Here is a 13,503-nt window from a genome sequence, read left to right as displayed (position 1 = left end):
GTACATCTTGAACTTATACAGTGGTGTGTGTGTGTCAATTATTTCTCATTTAAGCTGAATATATATATATATATATACATATTATATATTATACATAATATATACATATATTATATACCATATATTATATTTATTACGTTATATAACATATATAATAAATTAATTAATTAAAATATATAATATGTATATGCCATGTCAGACTCACCTGTCTCCCTATGCCAGACTTCCTAAACACCCCAGCTTGGAGTTAGGCACATGGAAGGGAAGGAAATAAGTAAGAAAAATTTGGTCTTCATTTGACTCAGTTACCTGAAGAAAGATTGTTTAACTTATTGCTCCATGGTTTAAATGATGAGTTAAGCTTACATATCAATTTAAGGTGGTCATGGTTTCCAGTTAGTTTCCGTGAAAGCATTTTTTAGATGAGATTAACATTTAAGTGGGTAGACTTTGAGTCAAGGACTATCCTCCATGATGTGAATGGGCCTCACCCATCAGCTCATGTGAAGGGAAAATGTTCCCCTAGCAAGAGAGAGCTCTGCCCTCAGACAGCCACCAGTAAGCAACGGCAGCTCTTTCTCTGACTTTGCCAGCTCCCACAATTGCATGAGCCCATTTCTTAAATCTCATCTACATACATATGGATACACACCCATGTGTAGTATCCTAATATGTTCAGTCAACTCTTAACCAACACTCCCAATAAATATTCTACTTGACACATTAAAAAGTATGAAAGAAAATGGGCAAGAATGCAAACATGGTTGAATTGAGGATCTAAACACCCCTTCAAAAGACATCAGACTGTGTAGTGTTGCGTACCACAGAAGGACTCTGCCCAGAACCTAGCCCAGGTGTGTGAAACTCCTCCCTTTAGAAGCCACACTTCATGAGGCCCACCTTTCAGGACCCAGGATGGTGAGTGACTTAGAAATTCCTCTGCAAGAAGTGTGACTGCCCCAGGGGTTGGCCCCAGGAGACTCAGGACAGTGAGAGCGTGCACTTCCACTTCTGTGCTGAGTGTTATGGAGCTGTGTCCTCCACCCCCCAGACTCCAATGTTGAAGCCCCAGCCCCAACACCTCGGAGGGAGACTGTATTTGGAGCTAGGGCCTTGAAAGAGGCTACCAAGTTAAACAGGGCTGTAGGTGGGGCCTTGTTCTAACCTGACTGGTGCCCTTGAGACGTGAGGACATACTGTCTCCAGAGGTGCTCCTGGGCAGACAGATGATTATGGGAGAGCACAGGAAAGTGGGAATGGCAAGTCAGACTTCAAAAGAAACCACCTCCATCTTGAATGTCCAGCCTCCAGAACTATGAGAAACTGAATTTGTTGCTTGAACAACCCAGTCCTTGTTGACATTTGGTAAAGCACACCTAACAAACACAGGGGCACACAGAGTAACCCCCTCTTTGCTGCAGAGGCCTGCTGAGACCTCAACCCAGGCTGGGTCCCCAGCTCCTCTCAAGGGGTCTCCTGCCTGTTTACGTGGCCTGTGGCCGTCTTTCTCCACTCCACACACTGCTCTAGGTGGGATGAGATCCCGTTCAACCTCTTTGGATCTTTTGTTGGTAACATGTAGCCAAGGTCTAAACAGCTGATGATGTTTAAGGGCCTCCTCCCTTCTGGGTGTAAAACTTATCTTTAGTTCCTCAAGACAAACTGTCCATTCCAGTCAGACTGATACTCTGTGACCCAAATTTGCTGAGTTGAGTGGCCAGATTTAGCAAATAAAAGCCCAGGACACTCAGTTAATTCTGAATTTCAGACAACTCAATATCTGGGGTATATTCATACTAAAAAATGGTCTGAAATTCAAATCTGAGCACCCTATATTTTATCTGGAGGCACCACAGAGGATCTTCCTCCATCTGCTAGAACAATCTCTACCATATTCATACCACGTTCAGTTAAGCCAAAGGCTGTGGAGGTGAGGATGGGATCTGTCGGCCTGAAAGCAAGTCTGTGGACTCCTGTATAAGACCCAGCTGGGATGGGGGTGCGGCAGAGCTGAAGGGGCCCTTTCTTGACCTTGGCTTGTGACTTCCCTGTTGATTCAGAATGCATCTTTCATCAGAGAACCCTGACTCCAGAGTGAGGTAAGTAGGTGATTTTCCAGAGACTCTGAAGTGCTCCCTAGAAAAGAAACTGTTACAGGACGTTTATTCCAAATCGTCTAGCTCTTTTAATTCAGCTAAAATACCCTTATAATCAGTTTTTAAACTTGGGTGTTCAAATGTTTTAATGCTTTTTAAAAAAGTTGAATAGTAAGATACTTTAAAAATGAACAGCTTTGTTCCAAACAAGGACACATCTCTGTTGTGTGACCAACCCTCTCTTCACACTTTCCCCACCCTGCTAAGCCACAGGACCTGAGAGCAACTTAAAGTTGATTTCTGACTCATGATCAACTCAGACTTTCTGCCGGAAGGTGGTGGGCAGGGTGGGAGGTAGCGGGTGTAGAAGCTGCTCCTCCCTTCTCCGTGTAGGGCAGCAAAGCACAGGACAGCTGCCGTGCCCGGGGTTCCAGAAACTCCTGGACAAGCATCGGCCATCCCCAGTGCCCTGGGCCGCCTGACAGTGGCCAGCGATTCCAGTGTGTCCACATTACAGATAGATGGAGAGCAGACGGACAGTGCCCAAGGCAGCAGTGTGATGAAACTTGCCTCCCTGCACTCTCCCCCCGCCTTTCCCCTCCAGGCCCCAAGCCAAATTCTAGGAAAATTTTCCCCTTAAGACTAAGGGATCTTCGCCCTTAGTTGCTCCCCTCAGAAGTGTATTTCATTCACTTCACCTGTTCTGTTCCCCACTGTCTCAGGTGAACCCTCTCACACACAGCCCTGACCTCTGGCCTACACCCCAGCTCTTATATGCATAAATAAATCTTTAACAAAAGCCTAAGGGTTCTTACGGATAGCCCTGTTTTCCATGTTGAGGTCCTTGGCACTTACAGCAGCCCCTGGCACAGCATGGCACAGCATGGCACAGCTAGCTCCTGTTGCGGTTAGCTAGAGCCTTTTTATAGAGGCTCATCTACTGGTGGGAGAGAAGTCTGTCAGTGAAAACAGAACAGTGTTTATCATGCAGCGTTTTGCTTAAAGGGGGGGGGAGATAAAGTACATATACACACATATAATTTGTATTTACTCCTACTTAAACTTTGAAAGCACATGCAGGAAACTAATAACCTTCACCTTCGGGGCATGGCTGGGGTCAGTGGCAAATGATGTGAATAGGGGCAGGGTGGTTACAAATCTTGCCATACCTCTTTTTATACCTTATTTTTTAAACCAAGTGAATATAAAACCATTTAAAATTAAATTATCTATTTATTTTAAAGGTTATGTCATTTGTCATGACAATAAGTTGAATTGGAATTAGAACGCTAGGTTCTCCAAGTCTGTGATCTTTCTTCCTGGGCTCAGATGGACCAGCAAGATGACCACGAGTTTATGACTGTGTAACGTCAGTGCCTGTCGTTCTGAGAGCTCCTTCTTCCCTCCCCAGGCCTGCTATGCCTCTTATGCATCTTTCAGGTCTCAGTCGTTCAAGCATGGCTTTTGTTTCCTTGATTAGCGTATACCTAGCTGTTACATAGCCTGTGTCCTGCAGACCCAGGGTGTCAGGTCCTTGTGGGTCTGATTCTGTCCATGGTTGTTTTTGCTTTTCTTCCTGGTGGTCTCTTGTCTCTGGTGCCTATGGTCTCTTGTCTCTGGCGGTCTCGTGTGCTAAATATATTTGGAAAAGCATTGCAGAAATAAGTCAAGGCCTGGTTATAGCTTCTTCCTAAAAGGACTTTTGTTTTTGACACAAACAGTACAGGGTCATCACAAGTCCAACACTTGAGATTTTTGAGGTCTGGGACTCCATGTCTAGTTCCTTAATCCTTTAAAGGCTGCCAAAAACGCAGCTTGGAATCTCAGCAAATGTCCCCACTCAGAATCAACCCCACGTTTCAGGCTTTTCTTTCCCAAGTTTTGATCCAGCAACTCAACTGGCCCTTTGAATGTTTAGTTACTTGGAAATTATTTTATCCCTTTTTTTTTTTTTTTAAATTTTAAAGCTGTCTTCACTTGCAGGAAATCTGGATTACTCTGCCCTCTAATGCAAGCAGAAACCCTCTGGCTAGGTCTCTTTTAGTGGTTTGCTCTTCTCTGGACCATTTTTTCCAGAAAATCCAGCCCCCAAATCCCAACTAAGGAAGAAATAGAATGTCACATCCTCCACAGCTCATTTTCCTGAAGAGCTGGCATCAGAGCTGAGAAAGAAGAGTGGGCATATTCAGGGCCCGCCTGGGACGAGCAGGCCCTGGGCAGCTGGCCAATTCCGGCTTCAGTTCAACACCAGCATGGGGAGTTGACCTGCAGCACAAGGGCCCCTGATAGGTCTCAGTTTGCAGACCAGGATGTGACAAGGAGAATGGAGCTGCAGCCAGCTCTAGAGGCAGAAAGAGGAGCCAAACAGAAAGCACTCAGAGGTGCTAATGATGCATTAAAAACCTGTAAGGCACTCAAGTTCCCAGGCCATACTTTGAAACAGTTTTTCATTCCATTGGTTTGGGGTGAACTGTTGTTAGAGCTTTGCTAAAGGGGCAGGTGTAGGGGTGACTCGAAGTGCTGAGGGCTCAGCAGGCACAAAGTTCTGAGGCAGGTTATCTGAGGCTGCCTCTGTTGTAGGAAGAAGTGTTGGTCTCCCCAGAGTCACTCACAGTATTTACTTCTGGTGACTACTCTCAGAGGCCCGGAGGGCCTGTCTTTCAGGGCTCTGGGCTTCAGTTTCTCCATCTGTAGTATGGAGCCAGCGGTTTCTCTGCGAGGTGTGGAGGTCTGAGGCTGCCAGGACGAGGTGCTGAGCGGGCTAGCGCCCTGAAGTCCGTAGGATCAGAGGGTCCAGAAGAGGCGTAGGGAGACAGACGAGGACCCTCTGGTGAAGGGAAGGCCTTTGGAGGCTGCAGGCTCAGCTCAAAGGCTGGAGAGGCGCCGAGGGAGAGGCGGGGGAGGCCGCCGGCCCCGGCAGGAGCTGGGTGGGGAATGCCGAGTGGGAAGGCTCGTAGCAGTTGGGGACGTTAGAGTGGTTGGGGCGACCGCTGGGTGAGCGCGCTCAGGACTGAGCCGGGCGCGCGCCCCCCTCTGGCGGGGAGGGGGAGGGGTGTCTACTGAAGTTTATTTTTAAAAAGCATCACTGATTGGGGTAATCCTGACTACATTGTTCTATTTTCAATTGAGGTGGATTTTTTTTTTTTATTTCAAAGCACATATTCAGTCTTCGTGGTCACTAGAAGGCTGGGGATGGGTGCTGGAAAGCTCTGAGGACAGGCTGGGGTGTTAGTGAGGGTTTTCCAAACCGCAGGTGCGAGTTTTGCCTCAGGAATTCCGGAGATGCTGCAGACAGGACCCTAACACCGCACTAGCAAAAGACAGGACCCTAACACCACACTAGCACTAGCGAGAGGCAGCTCCTGGCGACCTCCAGGGGCTCCCAGCAGGTGGGTGGGGGGGCAGCTTGAGGGCTGGGGCCTTGGCGGGGTGGGAGGGGAAGGAAGGGGGGAGGGGTGCAGGGGGTCTCGGGAGGGGTACTCGGTCTGCTGGCGGAACTCTTGCTTCTCACCAGTCACTCTGCCTGTTCAACTGTCTTTTGGGGCCTCGTGAGGGAAAATAGCCCCTTCTGTGCCCCCCCCCCACCTTCATCCTCGAGCTGCCTAAAACTCTTGTGTGTGTGTGTGTGTGTGTGTGTGTGTGTGTGTGTGTGTGTGTGTGTGTGAGGGGGTGTTTGTGTGGAGGAGAAGGGCTCAGGTTGTGGGGCCAGAGGGCAAACTCACTGTTGGGTCCTTTTCTAGTGAAACGTATCAACTTAGACATATAAAGTAGGAACCAAAGCAAATATTTACTAAGACTCAGAACAGCAATGATGACAAACTCCAAATTTTTAAAAAGCTGATAAATACCACAAACATCAGAAAAGATTTTTAATTAGTTGCCTGATCACCATTTTATTTTCTCTATTTTGAGCTTAATCCTTTTTGGTTCTCCAGCTGACAGTTTTGTAACCCCTGTTCTCTGGTGAGAACAAATACTTTGGCATGTCCGCTAGTATGGTTAATAAAGTCTTTGTTTGCTATATGGAGTCTTGATTAGTCTCGCTGGGGGAAAGTTTGGTAATTCATTGTTCAAATGCTGTCATACTTGGGTTTTTTTCCTCCCTCCACTAAAACACTCTGGCGAGAGCTGCTCTTTCTGCTGTCTGTCTGGGTGTTGCCTTCTTCCAGATAGTGCTGGTTTATAATTATCTACTCAGAGGTAAAGGTTCACACCCTTCCAGATGTATGTCACCCATGCACACCCACTACCAATTCCCTATAGTCCATTGTGTCCCTTTCCAACGTCTGTCTTTTGTTGTGGAAACTCTAGTCATCCAGATTTCAGGTCTAATTCTTAGATTGTGCCATATTAGTTGTAGAACTAGTTGCTGTGAACCCCAGAGAAAGTTAGCTCAAGGGCTCCCTCATCTGCCATCTGGGCCCACCATGCCTCTTTTGTTCCATTCACTTTTTGCTTTTTTTTTTTTTTTAAAGATTTATTTTATTTGTACATACAGAACTGGGGTACAGGCCAGAGGTGGCGAGAGGCTTCACCAGAGACAGAGTGGGGAGCAGAACAGGCAGATGGACGAAGTACACTGCTGAGGGGAGCAGCGGGCCGGTCAGGAGAGGTCTGCCGCGCCATGTGGTCACCTCTGGGGCAGGCGGGAATCGAACTCATGCGGAAGTGGTTTTAGCTTTTCAGTGCAGTGCTTTAACCCGCTGCGCCACCAGGGAGGGCCCACTTTTTGCTTTTTAAAGATTTATTTATACATACAAGAAACTGGGGTACAGGCCAGAGTTCAGAGGGTGAAACAATTCACCAGAGACATAGTGGAGAGCAGAGGAGGCAGGTGTACTCAAATATATTGTGAGCAGTGGGCTAGACAAGAGAGGTCTGCCACACCATGTGGGTCATCTCCCCAGCAGGGGGTAGAACTCCTGCTACAGTGGCGTGGCTGTGGATCACTTCATACTCAGTGCACTTTCAGGGAGGAGGACCCCTTTTTTATTATTATTAATATTTATTTATTTATGCATACAAGAAGTGGGTGTAAGCCAGAGGTGCAGAGGTTGCAGGAATAAGAGGTCCACCAGAGACAGAGTGGGAAGCAGAACAGGTGGATTTACTGAAATACACGACTGAGGGTGAGACAGGAGAGGTCTGCTGTGCCATGTGGGTCAGCTGCCTGGCCAGGGATTGAAGTGGAGCAGCAGTGAATACAGAGAGCTTCATAGCGCTGTGACTTAACTCCTTGTGCCACCAGGGACGTCCCAAATTATTATATTCTTATCATGACAAGAACTGGCCCTGCACTTTAATCTCTAGTATCAGTGAGGTGCATTAGTAGAGTAAAGGCATTCCTGGAAACCACTTCTACACGGAGAGACCTAGCAATAATTGATAAATTATCCTCATAAATTTAAACACTGTAAGCCCAGTTCAATTTCTTCTTAGCTACATCTCTCTCCAAACTCCCATGGAAAAATGGGACAGAAGGAAGTTGGAGTGGAAAGAGACAATAATCTTAACTGTGGTTAAAAGATACTACTTTTGCAAATTTTATAAAGGGGTATGACCTTGCAAACTCTTTGTGAGGGCCCAGCTAAGACCTTGGAAGTGGGACCTTCATGTTCAAGTCTCCTCCGTACACTCCGCTATTGTAACAGTTGTCTCTGAATTTTCCCTGCTGGAGTCCAGTTCCTGCTGACCCTCACTCTGTCTCTCCAAAAATCACCCTCCCCACTTGCTGGTTCCTTTGGATTCTTCTCTATGCCTCAGTGAATGTGAAAGTTCATAAATTCCCCTAGTATGAAGAAACCTTTGGCAGCCTTTCCTTTGGCTGAAACAGTCGAAAACTAACAGTAAGTCACACTCCACTGGAGGTGGATTCAACCCTTTCTACAACCTCTAAGGTCAGAGTCCACACAGGTCCAACTGACTGTGTTTCTAGGGAGCAGCTATTCTATAGGATTTGATATTAGGATTCTTGATCAACCTAGTGAGTGACTAGCAGCCTTAGTACATTTAGTACATTCCAGGCTGTTTCCTCCATGTAGTGGGTTGACCCCAGGAGCTTCCTCCAGGAAATTGTTACTATCACTAGCAGCATAAAATTCCTGCTGGGTTTCTCATGACTCCTGCGTCTCAAATCTTGAATCTCTGCTCCACAATGCCATTTTTTGGTCAAATATAGAGCACAGCACCTTTCTGTGACTTCTGTAGTGTCATTCCCACAAGTATTTGCACAAGAAAGACTGACTGACTAGGGTCCACTATGGTGATGCATCAGGTTAATGCACAGCACTGTGAAGGTATCTGCTATGCTATCCATTGCAGCATGAGTTCAATCCCCAGCCAGGGAGGTGACCCAGATGGCGCAGCAGACCTCTCCTGACCTGCCCGGTGCTCCCCTCATTAGTGTATTTCAGTGGATCTGCATGTTCTGTTCTCCACTCTGTCTCTGGTGAATCCTCTCACTCCTCACACCTCTAGTCTATCCCCCAGTTCTTGTATGCATAAATGAACCTTTAATTTTTTTTAAAGATTTTATTTATTCATACAGAACTGGGGTACAGGCCAGAGATGTGGAGGGTGAGAGGATTCACCAGAGACAGAGCAGGGAGCAGAGCAGGCAGATCTATGAAGTACACTGCTGAGGGGAGCAGCGGGTGGGTCAGGAGAGGTTTGCCACGCCATGTGGATCTCCTCCAGGACAGGTGGGGATCGAACTCATGCCGCAGTGGCTTTAGCTTCTTAGTGCTGTGCTGTAACCCGCTGTGCCACCCAATTTTTTTTTTTTTTAGTAAGAAACATTATTTCCAGCAAATCTGTGCTGACCTCCAAGACAGTACACGGTATCAGAGCAGGCAACTGAAACCTCAACGTTAGACATTCCCTTCTTTACAATTCTTGGGCTGTTTCTGCCTAGGACATTTTCACTGGCAAACCTTCTTTGGTTCCCCTGACTTCTGTTGTCTGGATGGTCGCTCTTACTCCTTTTCCTCTTCTCTCTTTTCTTTCCCTCTCTGAAATACATACATTTCAGGGATAACTTCCCGCAGGGAGATATTTCTTGCCCTGAGGAATTACAATGCTAGGTTTTAAACTATCAGTTTTTACATGCAGTTCCAGTCCCCTGGGTCATGGTAACAATCCCCTTCCAGAGAGGCCAAGAGGCTGTATCCTGTGGTGGAAGACAGCGCCCCCTAGTGCCCACAGAGACCCCGCTCAAACACACAGCTGAGGGACTTTCATTGCTAATTTGGGCACCGTGGCAGACAAGCCAGATGAAAATAACTTAGAACGTGCGTTGAATTGGAGGCATGCACGCATGCATGGGAATTTAAAGTCAGGAAGAAGACCAGGACCAAGGATAAGGATGTGGACAGCATCAGGGCCCAGGGTGTTTGCAGGACTTGTGTGAGGTGAGGGAATGTGGAGTAGTAGCAGAGTGGAGAACTCTCCTGGCTTGTCTGCCTTGGAAGCGCGTCATAGTGCCACCTTACTGTGTGAGGTTCTTCTTGTATGAATGTTCAGAGAAGTGAAGGGCAGCCCACTAGCCAGTGGAGAAGAGAATTTCAGGGAGGAAACTGTCAATAATCTAATGTTTCAGACTCATCAGAATGTGAGTAGAGAAAACATCAGGATTTGAGCTTAGAATTTACTTGGAGACATTTAAAAGAATGACTTAAGATGCTCAACACTGGCACATCAGGAAGTGTGCAAAGATGGTAAGATACAGTTCCATTCTTCGTGGAAACTAAGCATGTCCCCAAAGCAGGGGGTAGGCAAAAACTTAATGGTAATACATTAGATGATGGTTCAGGAAAGGGAGGGGTGCATACAGACCTGCACACCCCTCCAACGCCTTTGAGCACATTAGAATGGGCCCCCACCCTCCTCAGGACCAGGGCTACTCTGTGCCAGGGCCCATGGCTTAGCAAGCAGACTATGGGTGGGCAGGCTACCCCTGCCTACTGTACCTGGAGGCCCAAAAGGGGTGAAAACTGAATGGGAAGGGAAGTTTCATGCAGGAAACTGAGACTTATTTTTAAAGATGTATTTATTTATGAATATAGGAACTGGGGTACTGGCCAGAGGTGCAGGGATTGAGAGGATTCACCAGAGACAGAGTGGGGAGCAGAACAGGCAGAGTGACTGAAATACACTGCTGAGGCGAGCAGGGAGCACGACAGGTGAGGTCTGCTGACCCATGTGGGTCACCTCCCTGGTCAGGGAGGAGATGGAACTCGTGCTGCAGTGGCTGTGGAGAGCTTCACAGTGCTGTGCTTGGACCTCTTGAACCACCGGGAAGGGCCCAGGAAACTGAGACCTACAATGAGTTGGGCTTAAACTATGTGGAAAGTTTAGAGCAACTGCAACACATGGGTAAAAAGCCTTCTCCAATGGGAACTGTTAGACCAGAGGCAGGAAAGAAGTGATGGAGAGGGAAAAGGTGCAAGTCACTTTCCTTGGTGCTAATCTTTTAAATAAGCGATATCAGGTACCATCATTCATTCAAAAAATGGTTGTGCTCTTGCTATCGGCAAGGAGCTATGCTGAAGAGGCTGTGAGGCAGGGTATGACAGCATTGGTTTATAGTTTTAAAAAGCACATCCTTTGTCATCTTTGACATTTGGTCCATTTTTCTGGCAAGGAAGATGAGAGTGTGGCTTTCTTGAACACAAAGCTCCAAATCTCTAGCATTAAGGTCATAACCAAGACCTTTTGACTGGTCTAGAATTCCTTTTATTTTAATCCTTTCTCCTCCTTCTTAAATGTTTTTATATTTAAATAATTGCTTAAGCAGATGATATATTTGGATCAAAATTTGAAAGGTACAACAATGACATAAGGGAAAGTCTCAGTTCTACTCCTGTTTTCCAGACAGCTAGTTTCATAGTTCATGCTCATGTCCTCCTGTGACTGAGAATGAGACTTTATGGTTTAGAGACTTTTTTTCTAGGATGTATCTACTCATTTCCTCTACCCAGTTTTCTACTCAGGTGAGACAGAGAGGTCTGCTGTGCCACGTGGGTCACCTCCCTGGCTGGGGATCGAACTCCTGCTGCAGTGGTGTGGGCAGCTTCATAGTGCTGAGACTTAGCCCTTTGCACCACCATGGAGCCCAGTATGCTTTGCCTTTACATTTTCATTTGGTCATTTGTCTCTTGACTTTACTTTTGTAATTTAGTGTTTTTCCCATGCAGATCTTTTGAAAGTCTGTCTTTCTTTATAGGGTGATTTTCTTGAATTATTCTTAAATTGATACTAAATACAGTGGATCCTTCAACTTGCTCAATAAGCTACTAGGAAAATCAAGAAAAGTAAATGACTATGGTAGAAGTTTCCATACAACTAATACTTTAAGGAGGGACAAATGCTATTTCTTCATCTGCTTATCCAGAATCCTATTATGGACCCATCTGTTCACTCACCCATTCGGTAAAGCCTTTATCAGCTCTAAGAGATGACATTTGGTGGTGATGTATTTGTGGTGGTAAAGCATGAAACTAGGATATGACAGACCTCCAGATCGGGTCCTGGCTTTCTGTGGCCTTGGGCATTGTGACTTCATCGCTATCTATCATCTTTTCTCTTCTTTCTCATAAGCTATGGTGGAATATTGAATGCGGAAGGGTTAAAGATCAGATAGTGAGGAACAGATCTGGCAGTGTGTAGCTTAGGGGACAGCTGTGTGATGAGTCTCTGCCAGGATTTATGATTTCAGCTGGTGAATTCTGGTAAAGTCTAGAGTATGGAGTAGTAGGGGGTGGCAGAAGAAAAGATCACTGACTATGAACAAGTCAAGGGCCTGGGTGTCGGGTGGTCACCTACATAAATTTTGAAATCCCCCAAGTTGACAGCAGGACGGGCAGAGAAAGGTCTGTGAGCCTTGTGGACAAGCCAACCGTGACCTAAGGAGGTGACTGTGGAAGGCAGCAAAGGAGAGTTTGGACAACCAGAGTTTCACACACAGGTCTTTTTACCTGAGGAAGATGCTGGCCTCATCTGTGGTACTGAGACTTGAGGAAGCTGTGTCTTTTGAGAAGAAAGTAAAAATCCATGGCTTTGGAGAAATTTTCTAAGCAATCTCACAGCAGATAAGCAAAGTGGAATTTGAAGAGAGGACTTTGGAATTGTAACAGGTAGAGGTTTGGGGCTTCAGGGGTGCCCCTCTCTCCCTGTCCCGTAACAGAATGAGGTTTGAACAAGTTACTCAGATTTCTTAAAACCTCAACGGCAACTCTTTATAGCAGAGACCAGTCCAACAGGGGGAACTTGGAAAATGGTGGGGCGGACAGTCACGCTCCAGTGTGGGAATGCAGTGATTCTGGGATGCCTGTGTCCACAGGCACTATAAGCTGGGGTTCTGGAAGGTCTTCACGTGATGAACTGACCCAGTTCGTACGATATATACATAGAAAGTGCCAAGACTTTCCTCCTCCCTGTGTACTAACAAGCCACACCCTGCACCAAAGTCCATCTCACTTTCTGGTAACTGTAGGTCTGTCACAGAGCCAAAAAGGAGTATTTCCTTGTAATTCAGGGGAGGATGGGCTTCTTCCCTTCCCCCTGCACTTTTATGACACATGCATATATATAATCAACCCCGTTATAAAAGAACCATCCACCTGCTGGCCATCTCTCCGGAATCTGGCACTTGGCAAAGTAACCTGAAGTTGTAGAAGAAGAGGCTGAGGTAGGATACTAAGAGAACTTCTTGGGAGAGGAGTAGGGAAGAGGTGTGGGGATGAGGGAGCGAGCATGGCTGAGGAAAGGGGTGACGGGGCTTCCTTCTGTGGGTCATCTTGGAAGATGGTTAGAAAGGAAAGGAGAAGTTGCCGTCAAACATTTCTCAGTTCTCTGGTCTGCTGTGAGTCCTGAGCTCCTTTCTCTTTCACTGTGGAAGCGTAACCTGGAAAGGATGCTGACTGGGAGAATGACTAGCAGACAGAGATGTCCATGCAGAAGGTTAGTAGCAGCAATCGATGGCTGTAGCCACATCTTCATGGGCTGATCCTGAGCCTGCTGGGACCTAGCACAAGAGCAGATCCTCCAGACTCCTGCCAAATTCCCTCACCTGAGGGCAAAGAGAAGACTTCAGATTTTAAGTTTATGGTGCCCTGAGTTCTGTCACGTTGCTCTGGCCTTTTAACGTCTTTATAGCTCTCAGTGGTTTAGGTTTTCTTCAGTATCTTTCAAAAAGTGTTGTCATTTTCCCAAAGAGTTTTGTATATCTTTTGTGTACTTACTTCAGAGTCTTATATTTGTTCTTAATGTCCCCCCCTGCCAGCCCATATTTCCTTTAGCACTTTCTGTCTCCCCTCCTCCCTAACCTCAGGAGAGGTTCATCAGCATTTGCTGGTTTTCATATGTGTACCCTGCTTTGTTGACACGCCTGCTGTGTAAACATCCTATA

Source organism: Condylura cristata, unplaced genomic scaffold, assembly GCF_000260355.1.
Source record: "Condylura cristata isolate star-nosed mole 26May11 unplaced genomic scaffold, ConCri1.0 scaffold00046, whole genome shotgun sequence".
Lineage (NCBI taxonomy): Eukaryota > Metazoa > Chordata > Mammalia > Eulipotyphla > Talpidae > Condylura > Condylura cristata.
Note: the sequence above shows the minus strand (reverse complement) of the source record.